Genomic DNA, 14250 nt, shown 5'->3' with positions numbered 1-14250 from the left:
GCGCTAAAAATCTACATTTTAGAATCCGTCTTCGACCTATTATCACTTTACTGCTATTGTAAAGACACCAGAGGCACTTGACAATTTCTGTGAAATATTTCTACCAGGTAGTGTTAGGTGAATGCTCACAGGCCCCAAGAGAGCTGCAGCCAGCTGAGTCCCTGCAAACAATGGTGACAGTTGCCGTAGCCCATGCACCTTCACCCCAAGGGCAATTACACCACTCAGGTGACATCTGCTTCCTTGGAAACTTGAAGTCTTCAAAACATAAGGGAAAACCAAGTATTTTTGTTTATAAGATTAATAGTTTTTTTTAACATGCTTTGTGAAAATTGAAGAGAAACAGAGGAAGACAGAATATAGATCTATAGATATAAACATATATATGTATATATATGTATATATATATATATCTTCAAGGTCAGAAGTGCTTGCTCTCTCTGTGTATTTATCTATCTAGAATATATATATATATATATATATATATATATATATACACATACATTTTTCAGTATGTTCCAGCTTCCTGAGCACTCTTGTATGTGATACATGAGGTCTCAAGGAAAGAAAAATCAGAAAATGTCTTTTATTTTTACTAATATCCAGTGGAGTAAATCGAATAAATCTTTATGCAATTAGGAAACTGATTTTTTAATTCCTTCCAATATGTTTATTCTTGCTCTTGGACTACTGTGGGGTTTGAAGAAAATCAATGACACTTTTATATCTATCTGTGCTTGGAACCAATGAAAAGACAGACACAGAAGTTTGGTAGATGGAAATCAAAACACATGCTAAGTGGGAAGGTGTGGCTGAGGAGTGAGGCACAAAGGCTTCTGAATGGTAAACTCAGCAACTAGGCAGACTTACCCTCCCAGACACACGCATTTCTGAGAGCTCAGGGCTCCCCTCCCAGAGGCTGGCTCTCATGCTAAGTGCACAAAAGCCAAGAGCCAACAAGAAACAGCCCAGAGACAGTGAGGAGAGGAAAGATGGAGCCTGCACAACCAGCTCCTTCTCTCCTGAACTTACCACTCAGGTGATCACTTTTCCTCCCCAACTGGGGAAATAACAACATGCTGAGGGGCCAGGAGTCTGCCCTGGGAAGAGTTCCTTCATGGAAACGTAAGCTGAGGAGAGGGTCATCTTGGCCACTGCACATGCTTACAGTCCCTTGGTGGACCCTCACTCCTTAGAGGGGTTTTCTGACGTTGTACTCCTGAAGTGATATCACGCTCCCAATACATATAATGATTGCTAATACGCTCAGAATTATATGTTTATAAACAATGTAACAAAGGCTAATAGGCAGTGGAATTCAGGTGAATATCACATTGATCAGAAAGCCAACATAAGGAAGGTTGACCCAAAAACAGGCACCTGCCATTTTCTTTAAAGTAAATAAGTATCAGCCTTAGCTATTACCTGAAATGTGACATGGGATGATGAGATTTCACTCAGGTTCCAGAGCCTTGGGTATATAGGGGACAAGCTTCACGAACCACAACTAATTCTATAAGACAGATTTCACAGAGTTTCACTGGGGAAGAAAAAATAAACAGCCTTTTAATAGCTCTTGTTGAAACAAAAACACGTTGAAGCAGAACTTATACCATACATCAAAATAAGCTCTGAGTAGGTTAAAGAGTGGAATATCAAAAAGCTAAAAATAGATAAGAGGAGAAATAATGATGCCTCCATATTTGGTGTGACAGAAACAAAGACTGACGTGTTTAAAAACTAAAGTGAATTTTAAAAGTAAAATTTACAGCTAAAATACATTAAAAATTTATTCTGTAAATTTAAAAACTAAAATAAATAACAAAATTAAAATAAAAGCATGCTGACAAACTAGGAAATACATTTGCATGGGTTATCACACATGTATTTTAACATTATCTTAATTTCAAATCAAAACTACCATGGCTCCAAAGGCCATATCTTTAAGGGAAATAAACAAATAACTCTCACAGTGAAAATGTTATAGAATACAAACATATGAAACATCTTTGATTTTGTAAGAAATATACATTGCAAATTAAAACAATTTAAGGTATGATTTTATAGGAACAAATTAGTAAAAGTTATTTTCATTAAAAATATTTTTCTGTAAATTATTAGCATCTATAACTGTTTTTTACTTTCAAAATTATAAATAAACCTATGAGTCTGCACAAAAAGATTGATTGCCATACCCTTTGGCTTGGCAATTGCATAATGAGAAATGTAGCCTCCAAAGCAAGTGAAGTACAGTGATTAAGAGCAGGAATTCTGGAGCCAGGCTGCCTGGGTTCAAATGTTAGTTCTGTTATTTATGAACTATAAATAGTAAAGAAGTAAATGTTTGCTAGACAAGAACACATACAAATACAACTGGACAGTATGGAAAAGATTTCATAAATTAGAACATGACATTGTGCTCAAATAGGACCTAGCCAATCAAAAGGGTGATTTAAAAAGTTTGTCAAGAAAACTATAATAGTATAATTATAAATAAAAATGGTGTGTAGGGAAAGACCACATGTATGTACACTGTGAACACTACATTTTAGAATATGCATACATTCCTAAGGTATTATTTTAACCAGGCTGCATTTTGAGGTCCTTAGGACCTCTGGAAGAGTTTCTATGTACAGAATATGTTATAAAGATATATAGGTTGCAGACAAATCAGTCATTTGTTAACAACTATTGGATGTTTGCTTGTTCTCATACTGCTGGTTACTAGGGAAACAGAGGGGATCCTTGACCTCTGAACTTTCGTGGGCTGCCAGAATGGGCAAACAACACTGCTACACCATCATGGTCCTTAACAGGGGTCTTGGGCAGGGAGGTGGTGTGAATCAGAAAATACTGAGAGATGGGTTCCTGGGTGGGGTTTAGTGAATGAAAACACCTAATTGGAGATGATGACTTTGAGATGAACATGGATCCAAAAGGCAATCGCAAATAAAGACATTAAGGAAAAGCTGGAATATATGGAGAGAGATAGAGACAGAGAAAGAGACAGAGAAACAGAGAGACAGAGGTACAGAGAAAGAGAGGATAAAAGTTTTTGCAAAAAGTGTTTAATTATATTTGGGTGATTTTATTGTTCAAAATTAACTCAAGTTTTGTATCAAATTTTGAATACAGTATGTAGTGTTCCTAGTAAATGCTGTGATCCACACAATACTGGGAGTGAAATGGTTAAACAGTAAAACGCTGGAGCTACTTCAAGCAGAGAAAGGACATTTCTTGTGGTTAGGCAGGGAGTTTACTGACATTCATATTTATATTCAGTAGGAGACTTAGTTTCATCTTGAATTCATAGAATAGGAAACAAAACTGGCTATAGGCCTAGAACATTCCAAAAAACAGATGCTAGAGGGCTACAATGCAAATGGAGAGACATATTATCTGTGTTAATTCATGACCAACAACTGTGCATTTAAGAGGAAACACTGGAAAAGTAATACTTTTGAAAAATAATTAATGAAGAACTTGCATTTAAAATCTGAACTTCCCACACTTCACAAATGTAGAAACAGAATTTTTTTTAAAAATTTTATGATCAGGGCCTTTGGACAAAGAAATACACACCAGAGATAGAAAAGAACTGTATAGATAAGAATTAGAGAGTACATAGAGAAGATAAAGGGAACAAGAAGAAGAGAAATTAAGATCAAAACCATCAGAGACGGGCTTCCCTGGTAGCGCAGTGGTTGAGAGTCCGCCTGCCGATGCAGGGGACACGGGTTCGTGCCCCTGTCCGGGAAGATCCCACATGCCGTGGAGTGGCTGGGCCCGTGAGCCATGGCCGCTGAGCCTGCGCGCCCGGAGCCTGTGCTCCGCAACGGGAGAGGCCACGGGAGTGAGAGGCCCGCGTACCACAAAAAAAAAAAACCCCATCAGAGACTCCTTAAGCCAGCATTTCTAGGAGTTAAGGTTCATCCACTCTGAGAATGTTAAAGCGTGCTGGGTTCAAAGAGCCAAGAGGTCAAGTAAATTGGGAAATTCTGCGTTAACTAAATAGGGTCACGTTTCTTTATGACTCTTCTTCTCAAAGCATTGATAGACTAATATACCTGGAGCCTAAGGGAGCAAAGAGTAAGAATTGAGAGTGTTTCCCAGTTTATTTCAACACGTACCCCATTTCTTTCACAGAACAACTTGTAAGATTAATACTTCATGACATACATTTGGGAGCATCTTCTCAAGATAAACTAAGAGTTTTTGCATATCTTCAGGGAGATGGAATTGAAAATTAATACTACAATTTTTTAATATTTAATTTGTTGTATGGTTCAGTTAAAAAAGCACATAATAAAAATTTAAGGTATGTATTTAGACAAAGCAATCCCTATTGGACCACTTCAGTCAATGCCCCATTGGCAAACCAGGGCAGCCTTGACACTCCTTTGCCTAAGGAGGAAGCTAAGACTTACCCTGTGTTCAGGTGCTTTGGCAATGAGTGGTAATATTGCATTAGGGATGTTTCAATAACATGGAAACATATTCTATGACAGGTAGAAGCATGAGTGAATGTGTGAAGCATGAGACTGTAGCTAACAACTCCACATCTTGGGTCCCTTTGTCCAAACTGCAAATATAGTACCTGCAAAATCTATTGGTATCAAGCATGTTGAACACATAAACCGAACCTATAATGTGACAACAATTTGCAGATAAGAGACCCAAATCGATATAAACAAAAAAGCATTACAATGGAATATTATTCAGCCATAAAAAAGAATGAAATAATGTCATTTGCAGCAACATGGATGGACCCGGAGATTAACATGCTGAGTGAAGTAAATCAGACAGAGAAAAACAGATACTGTAAGATATCACTTATATGTGGAATCTAAAAAAATGATACAAATGAACTTAATTACAAAACATAAATAGACTCACAGAAGTGGAGAACAAACTTGTGGTTACCAAACGGAAAGTGGGGGGAGGGATAAATTAGGATTTGGAGATTAACATATACACACTACTATATATAAAATAGATAATGAACAAGAACCTATTGTATGGCACAGGGAACTATATTCAATATCTTGTACCTATAACGGAAAAGGATCTGAAAAAGAGTATATATATATATATATTATATATATATGAATCACTGCGCTGTATACCTGAAATTAACATAACATCGTAAATCAACTATACTTCAATTAAAAAATAATAAATTTTTTAAATTGAATAAATAAATAAAAGGCATAAATAAAATTAGGAAAGTATCTCAGGAATCAGTTGTTGGGGGGGCTTGATATGGCGCTAAATCAGCAATCCAAGAAAACCAACCAACCAAACACAAACTAGCAAGTAGACCCTCCCCACGTGCCATCAGGTTTGAGGCATAAGCCATCAGCTACAATATATCACTGTGCTGCTAGCAGCCACGGGGCAAACAGAACATGAGCTCCTTCAGTAAACAAGACTGACTGTAAACCTAGGTCTAAAGCTGAGGCTCCAGCACCTCTGAGTCACAAGTGTGCTTCCGAACGCTTCTCCAGGCAAAGCCAGTCACTGTCTCACATCCCCCAGCAGGTCACAAAGGAGGCTCTGAGTGTTATTTTTATCCAGTATCCCAGGGGCAAACATCTGCTAATTATTGTGTACAGGCACATCTCACTTGATACAAATGTGTTTGAAACATATCATGAACCACTTTCATCCTTCAAAACATATTTCCAATAGATTGTGAATAGTTCTACTTTAAGACGTTACCACAAATTATTTTTTAATGGGAAATAAACAGATTTTAAAGAAAATCAGCCCCCCAAAGGCCCCCTATTGTGTAAAGCAGGATGTACGTGTGTATCAGCAGGTGTGCTAGGATGCTGCAGCCCTTTAGTGCTCCTGTCAACACGATGCAAACCAATGTTATGGGAGAAGAACAGATTTAAGTGGGAGATGAATATATGTGTTCCTTCTAGGCTGTAAAGTTGGAGAGGTAGTTATTATGTTTTATGTATTTTTGTATCTGCCTGGCAGTGAACTCAGATGTTTATGGAGTGAATGAATGAATAAATGAATGAATAAGAAACAAAAGGAAAAGGCCGTTACCCAGAAGACATGGTCAGTCTGGTGATTTGAACATTTCTCTTTATGGAGGACAAATATCTTGTATATTTAGCCACCTTGATATCTCAGGTCATCCACAGTTCCCCTGTACTTGCTCTGGATAAAACAGATGCAGGTTGGAAACGAATTGGCAAAAATGCCATTGAGACTGGTCGCTTTTTTTTTTTTTTTATATACAGCAGGTCCTTATTAGTAATCAATTTTATACACATCAGTATATACATGTCAATCCCAATTGCCCAATTCATCACACCCCCACCCCCACCCCCCTGCCACTTTCCCCCCTTGGTGTCCATACGTTTGTTCTCTACATCTGTGTCTCAATTTCTGCACTGCAAACTGGTTCATCCGTACCATTTTTCTAGGTTCCACATATATGAGTTAATATACGATATTTGTTTTTCTCTTTCTGACTTACTTCACTCTGCATGACAGACTCTAGGTCCATCCATCTCACTACAAATAACTCAATTTTGTTTCTTTTTATGGCTGAGTAATATTCCATTGTATATATGTGCTCCCTTTGTTTCTTGATGAGCCTGGCTAATGGTCTATCAATTTTGTTTATCTTCTCAAAGAACCAGCTTTTAGTTTTATTGATCTTTGCTATTGTTTCCTTCATTTCTTTTTCATTTATTTCTGATCTGATCTTTATGATTTCTTTCCTTCTGCTAACTTTGGGGGGTTTTTGTTCTTCTTTCTCTAACTGCTTTAGGTGTAAGGTTAGGTTGTTTTTTTGAGATGTTTCTTGTTTCTTGAGGTAGGATTGTATTGCTATAAACTTCCCTCTTAGAACTGCTTTTGCTGCGTCCCATAGGTTTTGGGTCATCATGTTTACATTGTCATTTGTTTCCAGGTATTTTTTGATTTCCTCTTTGATTTCTTCAGGGATCTTTTGGTTATTTAGTAGTCTATTGTTTAGCCTCCATGTGTTTGTATTTTTTACAGGTTTTTTCCTGTAATTGGTATCTAGTCTTACCGCACTGTGGTCAGAAAAGATACTTGATATGATTTCAATTTTCTTAAATTTACCAAGGCTTGATTTGTGACCCAAGATATGATCTATCCTGGAGAATGTTCCATGAGCACTTGAGAAGAAAAGGTAATCTGTTTTTTTGGATGGAATATCCTATAAATATAAATTAAGTCCATCTTGTTTAATGTATCATTTAAAGCTTGTGTTTCCTTATTTATTTTCATTTTGGATGATCTGTCCACTGGTGAAAGTGGGGTGTTAAAGTCCCCTACTATGATTGTATTACTGTCGATTTCCCCTTTTATGGGTGTTAGCATTTGCCTTAAGTATTGAAAAGCTCCTATGTTGGGTGCATAAATATTTACAATTTTTATATCTTCTTGGATTGATCCCTTGATCATTATGCAGTGTCTTTCTTTGTCTCTTGTAATAGTCTTTATCTTATAGTCTATTTTGTCTGATATGAGAATTGCTACTCCAGCTTTCTTTTGATTTCCATTTGCGTGGAATATCTTTTTCCATCCCCTCACTTTCAGTCTGTATGTGTCCCTAGGTCTGAAGTGGGTCTCTTGTAGACAGCATATATACGGGTCTTGTGTTTTTAGCCATTCAGCCAGTCTATGTCTTTGGTTGGAGCATTTAATCCATTTACATTTAAGGTAATTATCGATATGTATGTTCCTATTACCATTTTCTTAACTGTTTTGGGTTTGTTATTGTAGGTCTTTTCCTTCTCTTGTGTTTCCTGCCTGGAGAAGTTCCTTTAGCATTTGTTGTAAAGTTGGTTTGGTGGTGCTGAATTCTCTTAGCTTTTGATTGTCTGTAAAGGTTTTAATTTCTCCATCAAATCTGAATGAGATCCTTGCTGGTTAGAGTAATCTTGGTTGTAGGTTTTTCCTTTTCATCACTTTAAATATGTCCTGCCACTCCCTTCTGGTCTGCAGAGTTTCTTCTGAAAGATCAGCTGTTAACCTGATGGGGATTCTCTTGTGTGTTATTTGTTGTTTTTCCCTTGCTGCTTTCAATATTTTTTCTTTGTATTTAAGTTTTGATAGCTTGATTAATATGTGTCTTGACGTGTTTCTCCTTGGATTTGTCCTGTATGGGACTCTCTGTGCTTCCTGGGCTTGATTGACTATTTCCTTTCCCATATTAGGGAAGTTTGCAACTATAATCTCTTCAAATATTTTCTCAGTCCCTTTCTCTTTCTCTTCTTCTTCTGGGATCCCTATAATTCTAATGTTGGTGTGTTTAATGTTGTCCCAGAGGTCTCTAAGACTGTCCTCAATGCTTTTCATTCTTTTTTCTTTATTCTGCTCTGCAATAGTTATTTCCACTATTTTATCTTCCAGGTCACTTATCCATTCTTCTGCCGCAGTTATTCTGCTATTGTTTCCTTCTAAAGAATTTTTAATTTTATTTATTTTGTTGTTCATCATTGTTTGTTTGCTCTTTAGTTCTTCTAGGTCCTTGTTAAACGTTTCTTGTATTTTCTCCATTCTATTTGCAAGATTTTGGATCATCTTTACTATCATTATTCTGAATTCTTTTTCAGGTAGACTGCCTATTTCCTCTTCATTTGTTAGGTCTGGTGGGTTTTTATCTTGCTCCTTCATCTGCTGTGTGTTTCTCTGTCTTCTCATTTTGCTTATCTTACTGTGTTTGGGGTCTCCTTTTCACAGGCTGCAGGTTCGTAGTTCCTATTGTTTTTGGTGTCTGCCCCCAGTGGGTAAGGTTGGTTCAATGGGTTGTGTAGGCTTCCTGGTGGAGGGGACTAGTGCCTGTGTTGTGGTGGATGAGGCTGGATCTTGTCTTTCGGGTAGGCAGGACCACGTCCGGTGGTGTGTTTTAAGGTGTCTGTGACCTTATTGTGATTTTAGGCAACCTCTCTGCTAATGGGTGTGGTTGTGTTCCTGTCTTGCTAGTTGTTTGGCATAGGGCGTCCAGCACGGTGGCCTGTTGGTCGTTGAGTGGAGCTGGGTCTTAGCATTGAGATGGAGATCTCTGGGAGAGCTTTTTCCATTTGATATTACATGGAGCTGGGAGGTCTCTGGCGGCCCAATGTCCTGAACTCGGCTGTCCCGCCTCAGAGGCACAGGCCTGACACTCTGCCCTAGCACCAAGACCCTGTCAGCCACACAGCTTGAGCATCAGGTTCCTCCTCCAGCTGACCTGGGAGTAGAGATTTTACTGCACAAGGCTCTGATTCCTAACCATACATTTTAATCCAATCCAAAAGTTGTTGAATTCAAGCACAGGATATGGATCTTAAAGGTTAGAAATAATAATTTGTAAGGATCATCTTTTACTAAAAATTCTTGGTGTTTCTTAACTGTTTAAAGTTAACATATTTTGTTGATTTTAAAGATATTGATATATTTTATTTAAGAACAACTGTGGTGTTAGCAATTTAAAAATACAGGTTTCAGCTCAAAAGATTACTTTTATACTTAGGGTAGACATTCAAATATGTTTCTTTTTTCCTGAGCTATTTAACTAAAATGTAAACATCATGTAAATTTTCAAATAGTGTGTCACAATCAGTTTCACTCCTAAGAAGCAGTGTGGTTGCGTAAAACAGATAGTAGTGAGTATAGGTCCGAGGTATGTTTAACCCTTGAAACTGGAAACATAATTTTAAGCCATAGAAATTTGGAATAAAAAATTCTATAAGAGTATTTGTGGAACTTCAAAAATACCCAGTATTCTACTCATCTGAAAGACTATTTACAGGGAACACTTTGTATTTTACTACATTTCCATTGCTGAATAAAGTCCAGTTTTTATTCAGGCTGGAAAATGCCATGTCAGGTTATCACATGAAAGGCGCTTAATTGTAAATCAACATCTTTGTTCCCAAGCATTTGCCCTTTTGATCATCAAAATAAAGCTTGTATACAAAGACACTATCAGAGGTCAAGGTTGACTTGTTCAAGACTCTCCCCTTCGATCTGGCAACTCAAAGAGAAACCTGGCCTCCCACTGTCCCCTGCTGGTCGTGGGTTACAGCCCAGGGTCTAAGGCAGTAAATTCTGATCCACCCTAAAAGAATGCCATCAGGGCTGATGCCTTCCCAAACATGAACACTGATGGGCACTCCTTCTGCAAGTTTGCCGTGTCATACAACCACAATAGCAAGACTTGGACCCCAGCCCCCAAGTGCCTCCTCACCAGTCACACCAGGTGAGGGTCCTGGGCCCTCTCCACTCACTGAAGCTTAGCTGGCAGGCTTGGGCAGGAGTCAAGGCTCTGGGAGGTGTCTGTGCTTCTCCATCCACATTTTAAATGCTTTGTAGCCCGAGGATGGAGATTATTGTCCAGTTTTGATGCTCCCTCAACAGGCCTGGTGGGGGCACTGCCTGTCCAGGTGTCAATGTGACAGCTTCTCTTCGTAGTCACAGTGCTGCTCCTGCTGAGTAAGGATTGCAGTCTCTCCTGATAAGTGGGCTCTGCAGGCCCACTTGGACCACAGATTGAGCTGCCCTGAGGGAGGATAAGGATATTCTACTTCTTTGAGGACCACCCCCTAGTTCTCTATTCAGGACTCCCCTAAGGAAATTCTAGCTATGGCATATAGTCCAACCCCCAAACCTCACCTTTCCAGCGTGTGACAGTCCTTCATCAGTGTTACTTTTCTGGGATAGGATCCCATCTCTTTAAGCTCTCTCCCTGCATCCCTTTAAGAGTGGAATGTGGAAGTCTCTGTTCGCCATATGGCCTATATTCTAAGACAGATCATTCCAAACATACTCTACATAGTTGGTGGAAATATGCCAACTTTTCAATGATTTGATTCCAAACAAACTAACATTTGTGAGCTTTACTGATTTCTCTTATCTTTTCTATTTGCTTTGTCCTTGGGGCTGGTTTTAAGAATACAAATGTAACACGGTCCCACAAGGCTCAGGTTCTAGAATCAGAAAACTTGAGTTAGGATCTTCTTTCTGTTTTACATCCTAGTCTATGTGAACTTGGGAGCATTCTTTTATCTGTTTATATAAAGCACACACATATGTTTTATTTATATTTATATAACTAATATATACATATATAAAAATGTTTAAATAAATAAAATTTATTTTAGCTGTTAAAAAGTTATTTAAATAATAACAAAACCTATCACCATTGACTAAGGCCTCTCCTCTCTTGTTTTCCTGGACTGAATAAGACCTTTATAATGCAAAGGATGACAGGGAATCTTTAAAATGACAGAAAAAATGATAGCACTATAAATTTTATATAGGAAGAATCAAAATAGGGTGGGTTAATTATGACTGTTATTTAATTAAAGGGATTCTAAAAGGTCAGTCCTATACCAAATATTCCATATCCATATTGTGTCATAAATCTTCTGTACTATTATTAAAGCAGTATATCTGAGCAGGTCACTGTTAAATTATATGTTACCTGGAGGCAAAATGCCATCTGCATCTATTATTATATTCATACAAACAACTTCCTTGCATCAGTTGCCTGATTCACTTCTCAGAGCTGTGCTCAGATCATATGAGCTTTTTTTTTATCGGATGGGATCAGGGAAGAGCCACAGAACAGACTACTGTTAGAGCAGGCAGTTTTTGAATGGAGTATCTCAAGAGCATTGAATTCATGATCGATTTGCATGGGGGTTCAGGTTGAAAATGAAGTTGAAAGAAGTAAGATAGGCCAAAGAGAAGGAAAGTTATGAAGCAAAACAAAAAAGAACTCAGACCATTTTACACTTGCTAGAACTGCAAAGGAGTTTTGCTGGGGCCAAAAAAGCAATCTGGAAGGACAATGAAATGCAGATTTCCTAAAATCTTAGAGCTCATAACTTCTCGCAGATGGAGAAGGGGATTGGGGGAAAGAGAGAGAGAGAGGAGCCTTTTCTCTTTCCAGTTCTCCCATTTTATGGTTGATTTTCTATCTTTCCCAATCACTGAGTCATCACCAAAGTCTGGCTAGAATTCCGTCCTGTTGTCATGGAATATATTTTGATCTTTTGACTTAGACCATTAATTCCTTCAGTCACAGCACAGCAAAGTGGTCCTGATATTGAGGGGAAAGCAGGGCTAGATATTCCACAGGCATGGACCAATTCCAAGTAAGAAATGTATCATCCTCAGTTCAGAGATAAAATGATGTTTCAGTACACCAGCAGTGTTGATTTTAGTTACCTTTATTATCATTTTTGGCAAAAAGAATAGCATTTTTGATGTCATATACATTTTGCAGATTTTTATATACAACCTACTTATTTGTCAATGTGTTTCCAGGTGGTCTTAAGTTATTCAAATGCTTTAAATTTTCTTTATATTTTTAAGCCAGCACCCTTCAAAGGAGGTTCCTAATATTTATCAAAGAACAATCACTCTGAATGCCAAAATAAAATAAATTAAAATGTACGCTGTTTTTTATTATTTCTTTTTTATTGAAAAAATAGATTTGAAAAAATTTAAGTTGCTTCAACAAATAGTTATTGCCAACAAATTTGGAAATTAATCCTGTTGAACAGATCAAAAAACTAAGTTAGCTGGCTAACACACTAATAGGATTTTAAAAAAATTAACTCCAGATGTTACTGACATGTTTTACAAGCAACCCTTTTATATGGATGTGTGGATTTTTGTTAATCCACACATTACACTTTTCAGTTGTCTATATCCATGTGCCCAATAGAAATAAAATGAGGGCACATAGGTAATTTTAAATTGTCTAGGAGCCACATTAAAAAAATAAAAACAGGCTATATTAACTTTACTATTTATTATTTAAACCAATATATTCAAGAAGTATCACTTCAATGTGCTATCAATATAAAAATAATGAATGCAATATGGCGCATTCTTTTATTCCTACTATGTCCTTGAAATCTGGTGTGTATTTTACATTTGAAGTATATCTCAAATAGGATTAGCCACTTTGTAAGTGCTCAGAGTCACAAGAAGCTAGTGGCTACCGTATTGGACGGCCAAAGTCTAAATCACAATCATTATTCAGTTCCAGTTCAGTATGACTCAGCGTCTGTCCTAAAAGCATTAAGATTTACTTCCTTACTTTCTGTATTTTTCGCATTGCTTATTGCTTATAAATGCTGATCCCACTAATCGATCTGTACAGGAATGAGAGGAATAATTGAGTCATTTGACCAATAGTGCCAGGAAATTACTTCAAGTGTACTGATTGTTAAAATTGCTTCTAATGGCATAACAAACTGTTTATTGTTTCTCAGTTCTGTACTTCTTTAGGTGATTTAGAGATATTTCAGATTTTTCTTAAGTACTGGTTTGAGGTTTCCATTGTATATGCTATTACAAAGCTCATATGTCACAGGAATAGGGAAAAAATTATTTATCAACTTAGGGAATTTAAAAAAATATGATGTCTGCTTTCATGAAGCTAACAGACCAATAGATCACAATATTAAGTGTCTTAAATGGATTGACCTTGACTGTATTTTTATAAACCATACGGATCGATATTGAAAATGGAAGTGATAAAATATCTGCAGTACAATATTATTGTAAAGACAGTGTAATTTTTGAACACTAAAATAATTTTGAGGGAATGCTTCCTTGTACCCATTAATAAGAATCAGTACTAAATGCAGATACAATTCAGGAGCTGCCCTGTACTGACAGTGGCAAATGTCATTGTTCAGGGTTAGACTTTCGTGACACAAAAACAGTATACTCAATAGACATAAGTTTATTTGGTTGCCCCTGTATGTCAGTACCTTGCAAAGTTAATGGCACTTAGATGACAGTCAGTAAATATTTGCTTAAACAAATGGAAAAATAGCTGTTTGAAGATGCTTATTATTTTCTCAGCCCTGTAAGTAACAGCACACATCTTCGGATACAAAATTACAGGCTAAGGTTGTCCTGGAATGTTAGAAAGAACAAAAACCTATTTAGTTTCTTTGCTATCTTTGGAGTAACAGTCTATATTTAAAAGCATTTTCGTTAAATAACCATAATTATAGACTAAATGTTATTACTAGATCAATACTGTTGTGGAGATATTTGATATCTTTTCAGGGATGTAGATTTCCAATTAGGGTGTAGTTAGTGTATAACTGTGTAGTTGGTATACCTGTGTGGTTGGTATATAACAATATGAGAAAAAAAATTTTAAGTTTAGATTAATAGGTGGATGTTCTAAAGTTTTTAATTAGAAGTGGTTTAGCAAGGGAAAAAAAATTAGTATCACAGCAT

Source organism: Delphinapterus leucas, chromosome 2 (genome assembly GCF_059928025.1).
Source record: "Delphinapterus leucas isolate spDelLeu-1000000601 "Yukka" chromosome 2, BTC_Dleu_Yukka2, whole genome shotgun sequence".
NCBI lineage: Eukaryota > Metazoa > Chordata > Mammalia > Artiodactyla > Monodontidae > Delphinapterus > Delphinapterus leucas.
The sequence above is the reverse complement of the archived record's forward strand: the minus strand, read 5'-3'. Positions refer to the sequence as shown.